A 7641-nucleotide genomic window follows, 5' to 3' on the forward strand; every position below is an offset into this window, starting at 1 on the left:
GATAAATATATAAAATAAAATAAAATGATAATTAAAAATATTAAATAAAATAATAAAATAAAATAATAAAATAAAGCAAAATAATAGTATAACATAAAATAATAAAATAAAACGATAAATAAACTAAAATAAGAAAATAATAAATAAAATAATAATATAAAATAAAATAATAAATAAAATAAAATGATAAAATATATAAAATAAAATAATAAAATAAAATGATAAAGTATATAAAATAAAATAAAATAAAATGATAAAATATATAAAATAAAATAATAATAAAATAAAATGATAAAATAAAACAAGATAATAGTATAACAAAATAATAAAAGAATAAATAAACTAAAATAATAATATAAAATAACATAAAATAATAAAATAAAATAAAATAAAATAAAATAAAATAAAGTAAAATAATAAAACAAAAAATAAGGTCCCTGTAGCAAACGCGATAGGTCCCACATTCGACAGAGAGAAAGATCTGCCCACTCCGATTTTTTATGGCTTCTTGGGTATAATTAGAGCAACCCACGTGGGGCTCCAGATGCTGGGCTGGGAATATCTGATGCCACTAATTACTGTTGCTTTGTTTTTGCATTTAGAACGACAGTCGTCACTGTAAGATGCCTTGAGATTCGTAAGGACTAGACGAAACGACGTTGCAGGTAAGTATTCCTCAGGAACGCACCGGGCTGGGGTCAAAGATGATGCCCAAGGGTGCTCTTGGGCAAGGGTGCGAAAGACATCAACTCTGTGTGTCCCGGGTGGGACCTGGGGGCCGAGGCCAGGGACCCACGGAGCTCAGCCGCGTGTTGGGATGCAGGGAGGGTTTGTTGGTATATGACAGAGCTGCGGAAACGTTAAGCTTCCTCAGGACTGCAGAAATGACACTCTGGAGCCCTCCCCGTCCAGGGTCAAGTTCCCACAAGAAACGGGTCTGGGAAGAGGGAAGGGAAGAAGCGCCTTGAACGTATTCCTGAGTCAACAGCACCGTGGGGAGAGTCCCAGTGTCCAAGATGAAGGACGTGGTCCAGCAGCCGAGGGCCGCGAGACTGTGGACATCTGCATTCTCAGCACACAGACCCTGCCGACAGCACACAGCCTGTTTGGGATGAGGTCGCTTCTGGGGGTCACTGTTACCACAAGGGTCCAGACTCAGCCCCCCATCCCGCACCCCCATGGAAGGCTGAGACCCTGACTGCATCTTGGAAGACGTCCCTGTGGTGATACAGTGAGGCAGTCGGTATGACCCCCGAGAAGTCCAGTTCAGGACAGCCTTAGGCAACAGGGGCATAGTCCCCAATAAATGCAGATAATGCTGGAAGTTTCCAACATGTGCCCTGAAAACATCCCACCCCATCGTTCGCAAGAACAGAGAGAGAGATCCCGCATTAGCCCGTAGCTCACGGCTGGAATCAAACCCAGATATGGGACAACAAAGTTTGTGCCTCATGCTTATATATCTATATATTGGGGCCACCACCACCACCGAGGGCAGGATGCATTTACATAACAAACAGCAGCTCATTATACAAACGAGTGCTGGGGCGTGCTGTGTATCTTGTTTGGGATTTTGCCAAAGGCGTTGGAAGAAAGATGATGTAAGCTTTGCAGAGAAGCTTGGGTAAATATGAAGAGAACAGACCTTCATGGGATAAGGAATTTCCGTGCTGTCACATCCCTGAGGAATACGGACATAAACACACGTTTCGGAATGGATTTATCTGCTGTGTAGGCCGGAGTTCACAAAACTCTGTACTGCAGGGCTTTCGCTATGAAACGGGAAGGGTATCTGTGGGTTTGTCCAGAGACCGTGAAAAGAGACTCCGATTTCCTCAAGACTGAAAACAGTGTTCAGTGCACTGAGTCGCACACTTTGGGGGAAACTGGTCTGTCAATGGACCCAGCCTTCTATGAGAGGACAGGGGGCATTTTAATGCAGATCAGGAAGCCATCTCGACTGCGGGATGGGTATAGATCGGATTTGAAAGTGCTTCTGAGCGGTCTACAATGCCTACGGTGTCAGTGTCGTCATTAGGGAATCCGAAGGCTTCTGCATAAATGTGAATCCCCAGTACGGGGTTCACCAATCCTTCGCCAAAACGTCGGCCTTCTGCCATGTTGTTGCAAGGTCAATGGACATGGGCTCTGAATCTTGTGTTTAATAGACCATGTTCTGGGCTGAACGAGGATACCTCCCTAGCCCACCCCGCACACCCCACCCCCCCAAAAAAAAGATGTGCCAACCTGGAACCTGGTAATAGGACCTTAGTTGGAAAATGGGTCTTTGTAGATGTCAATAGGGATCTTGAAATGAGATCACCCATGGGGGCCAGGGTGAGGCCGTCTCAAGGTGGGGGGAAGGACATTGACCCCACTTCTTAACTGGGGAGGGCAGGAGAAGAACGTGTGTCATGGGACATGTCAGGTCCTCCCTGGGAAAGACAGTCAGGGATGCTGTCTTCCACATGCCTCTTTTACAGGGGACAGTGGCAAGTCATAGTTTGCGTGAAGTACTCAGACTACCTCAAAATGCACTCGATCAGTGAAGATGCGTGAAGTCTGCACGAGTGAAGCCAGAAGAATCTTCCCCTCGTCCACCTTCCAGAACGTCACCTCCTAGACTTGTCAAAGCCACGCGCACTGGGACTTTTGCCACCTACAGCCAACCCCACCCCAAGCACTTCCTGCTGCTGTGTGCAGACAAACCCATCTCTTGATGTGTAAACAAGGTGTGGTTTGAGGTTTTGGGGGTTCGGGATGGGTTTCATTGTTTTTGGGCATTAAAAAACGGTTTTAGGGGCGCCTGGGTGGCTCAGTCGGTCGGGCAGCCGACTCCGGCTCAGGTCATGATCTCGTGGTCCGTGAGTTCGAGCCCCGCGTCAGGCTCTGTGCTGGCAGCTCAGAGCCTGGGGCCTGTTTCAGATTCTGTGTCTCCCTCTCTCTCTGACCCTCCCCCGTTCATGCTCTGTCTCTGTCTCAAAAATAAATAAACGTTAAAAAAAAAATTGAAAAAAAAAACGGTTTTAAAGAAAACATTCGTTTATTTAGAAATTCATTAAAAATTGTTTAGGGACGGTCTGTTATTTCTCATGTAGGATAGGGAGTAGATGGGGTTATGTTTCCACGTATGTTTAATGCATCATGCTGAATTCTTCCTCCCTACTCTTTAGCCCAGGGTCCCTGAACCTTGACACTATTGACATTTGGGAACAGATAAATATTGGCTGCAGGGGGCTGTTTGGTGCATTGTGGGGTGTCGAGCATCTTCCCACCCCCAGTTGTGACAAGCAAATGCCTCCCAACATTTCCAAATGGCCCCTGGAGGGAAAGGATGTCGTCCCTGGTGGAGAACTACTGTCTTAGTACAATGTATAATTTACATCCAACACCGATCATAGACCTAATTTATATGTGTGGGTGTGTATATATAAGTGTTTGGATAGATGATGGATGGATAGATAGATACATACATACATACGCACATAGATAAGTGATAGATGATGCATTGATGGATGAAAGGATAGATGGATACATAAATATCATAGATAGATAAATGGATAGATAGATAGATAGATAGATAGATAGATAGATAGACAGATAGATAGATATGATGGGTGGGTGGATGGATGGATGGATGGATGGATAGATAGATAGATATGATGGATAGATAGAAAGATAGGTAGATAGATAGATAGATAGATAGATAGATAGATAGATACATATGATGGGTGGGTGGGTAGATGGATGGATGGATAGAGATGATAGATGATAGAGAGATAGATGATAGATGATAGATAGATAGATAGATAGATAGATAGATATGATGGATAGATAGAAAATTCTAATCCGATTGTATATTAGACATATTTTCTTAGATAGGGTCAAATTTACCTTTTTGAATCTGGCTACAATTGCCATTTGAAGAAAACACCTCCTAATGTGGGTTGGTTTCCATTTAATCTTAAATAATAATCTTACAAAGTGAGCAAGTAGCCACATATGTGTCCTGTGACAAAAAAAACCCAATGAAGCCATTTTTCCAGTGTATAGTTGACAATGCAGACCGGCCATGAGTTGTGAAACTCTCCTTTGCCTTGTGAATCCATGAAAGAAACTCCATTCCAGGAAGATGAGATTATTTTTGTACAGAAAATAGGATAGTGAGAAATCCAACACAGAAATCACAGTGGCAAAAAAAAAAAAATTAAGAAATTAAAAAAACCACAAAAATTAAAAACTGTGGCACATTTGTATTAAGTCGTAAAAGCTCTGTAGGCTCAAGGAGTTGTTTTGATTTTAACTTATTTTCGTTTGTAACCATGTGAGTAGCATGATTACAGCGTTGCATATATGGGAATGCCTTGCCTTGGTCTGGTTTCTTAGAGAAGCTGGAGAAACTTATGGGGTTTGTTCCTTGACAGCTTTCTCAAGCTCATAGCAACAATTTCTTAAAACATCAGCAGACTAATGCAGAAACTAAGAACATGTCTTGGAAAGGAATCCCCAAATGCAGCTTTCCTCCAGGAACAGCAGGTGGAAAACCTTGAAAGTGCTCTTTCCAAAGTAACAATTTGCTGCAAATATATGCTGCCTTTGTATGAATGAACACCTTAACATTAAGTGGAAGCAAGATAATGAATACACTTTAGGTGTTTAGACTTTGAGGCTGAGATAGATGATAGATAGATAGATAGATAGATAGATGGTTAGAGATATCATGGATATCTCTATCCCATCCGATATCATGGATATCTCTATCCTTCCCACATGGATGATGGATGGAGATGATAGATGATAGATATGATGGATGGATGGGTGGATAGATGGATAGGAGACAAGAGGTGATAGGTATGATGGATGGATGCATGGATGGATGGATGGATGGATGGATAGATGGATGGAGACGAGAGGTGATAGATATGATGGATGGATGGATGGATGGATGGATGGATGGATGGGGATGGGTGGATGGATGAATGGAGACGAGAGGTGATAGATAATGATGGATGGATGGATGGATGGATGGATGGAGACGAGAGGTGATAGATATGATGGATGGGTGGATGGATGGATGGATGCACAGATGGGTGGATGCACAGATGGATGGATGCACACACAGATGGGTGGATGGGTAGAGCGACTTCACTGAAAGGCTAAGTCAAGTTCATCCCATGGAATTCTGATCTTGTCTGTAGAACGAGATTCCAGTGGGATCGTGTGTCCAGTGGCCACATCCTGGGCATCATGATGGTTTTGTGCACAGCCTTGACAGTTACTAACAGGATTGCTTGTCCCAACATGATGCAGGTGGAAACATTTATTCATTCTCATTCATCTGCCTTTTATTGACCTGGAAATCCTTGCCACATGTGCACATGCCACAAATTGAAAAAGCAGTCCCAAATTCTATGTGCAAAGCGACATTGCTGCCTACAATAATTTAATATTTTGTTGAAACGTGCTTTTTTTTAGAGGAAGAAACACAAGGCTTAGTAGTTCTGTGTTCAATAGTGGTTATTATGCCGATGGTTGCAATAAAGCACGTCTACTCATAGAACAATGTGTGATTGGACTCTGCTATTTAAGTGGACTTTAGTTCCGATGGGGGCAACTGAGGCACACGGTGTGGTAAGTATGGAATTCGCTGCTACAATTAATACTCATTTGTTGAGTGACGAAGATAGAATTGAGGCATACTGGCATTGTAACCCGGATTTGAGGCTTTATCCTCTCAAAGGGTCTGAGACTGTTGGGACTCCAGTATTCATTCAAATGTTCTTAAAACACTCTCTCTTTTTTCGTTAACTTGAAGAAACCTCAACTGCGCCGTGGAGACTGTGCTTGAAGTAACGGGGACACCACCAGATAGCACAGGGATGGGCTTCCGGCCAAGCCCCCCAGTTAAGTATTGATTACCTAGAAGCGATTTGAATAATAGCCCTCCCATTAAGGAAAATGAGTGCTTTAAAAAAAAGAACGCTAGATTACTGGATGAAGAGGGTCCTTCCCCCTCGGATGGATGGATGGGTGGGGATGGATGGATGGGTAAAATGCTAAGAATGATACTCATAGAATAATTTTGGCTTTTGTGAAAATATTCTGCACCTATTGAAACGGTCTGTTTTTCTCGAGAGTGTGTTTGGTGTTGTTTACAAAACTGTCTGGAGCTAATGTTTTATTTCTGGGAATTTCAAAAGCTCATCCAAATTATTTAATAGCCGCGAGACTAGTGAGGGAAAAATTGTGTGATCTTACCAAGTGGCTTGACTGTCTATTTTTGCATAGAGAAATACATTCGTGAGCTCTACTCAGACACGCTTCTCCTTATTACGAAAATTCATTTGCAAACCCAAATGCATTTCCGAAAACACAGTTTGGATGTTCGAGTGGAATCAAATGTTTCCAACAAATCGAGCACGGACAAAAAAAAAAAAAAAAAAAAAGTTTAATTGTGCATGCTTAAGCGTCACACATTTCAAGTTTTTTTTTTTAATTTTTTTTTAATGTTTATTTATTTCTGAGGCAGAGAGAGACAGAGCATGAGCGGGGGAGGGTCAGAGAGAGGGAGACACAGAATCAGAAGCAGGCTCCAGGCTCTGAGCTGGCAGCACAGAGCCTGACGCGGGGCTCGAACTCACGGACCGCGAGATCATGACCTGAGCCGAAGTCGGACGCTCGACCGACTGAGCCACCCAGGCGCCCCTCAAGTATTTTTGTATGGTCCTTGTGGAAGGCGCCTTATGACCCCAGTGTTGTCTTTGTTCTCTAGCGAGCGGTAGAGAAAGTTGCACAGACATTTCATCTCTGGACAGGAAGGTCTAAAACACTGCACTTGGCAGAAGGAGGTGAGCACAGCGTGTGAGTCAGTGCTAACCTCAGCGCTGTGAAGATTGGGGGGGGGGGGTTGCTCTCTGCTGTAGGACATCCTGTGTATCCCAGGGTGCTGAGCAGCATCTCTGGTCTCCACCCACCATAAGCCAGGAACATGCCCTTCCCCCATAGTTGTGACAACGAAAATACCTGCAGACCTTGCCAGTGTCCCTGGGAGCAAAATGAGCCTCGGTTGTGAATAACTGCTCTGGAGAGGTGAGCACTATGTTCAGAGTATCTGAAAATCATCACCTCTGATCCTAGGTGAGCTACCTGGGTTGTGGGGGGCGGGTTTCCGGTTCTCTGGTTGGGTTCCTGTCTCTCGCCTGTGTCTTCTTGCTGGGGCCGTGGCTACGGGGCAGCTGATATTTGGGGCACGCTTCTGTTAAAGCCCCAAATGGAGCCATTTCAGCCAAGTCACCAAACTGGGGCTCAATACCTGTCCGGATGCCAGTTTCAACCTCCCTTGGAAATGAAGTCTTAACTCGTCCATTGGGAATGCGTTCTCTGATCAAACAGCAAGGGGGGCATCTGTCCCCTGGGCCCTCTCCGTCCTGCTCCCCTCCAAAGAGAGGTGAGGTGATCCAGGTAATAAAACCCCTGCCCGTCCCCTAGGAGAAGTTGACCTTGTCCGGAACAAGCCTTTCTTTCCATTTGCTAATGACGCCCTCGCCCTACCCTCGTTCCTACAAGAACCTCAATAAAATCACATTGTGCACCAAGGTCCTGTCCCCGTGCTTTAATAAAATCACATTGTGCACCAAGGTC

This window comes from Panthera uncia, chromosome X, assembly GCF_023721935.1.
Source record: "Panthera uncia isolate 11264 chromosome X, Puncia_PCG_1.0, whole genome shotgun sequence".
NCBI classification, from domain to species: domain Eukaryota; kingdom Metazoa; phylum Chordata; class Mammalia; order Carnivora; family Felidae; genus Panthera; species Panthera uncia.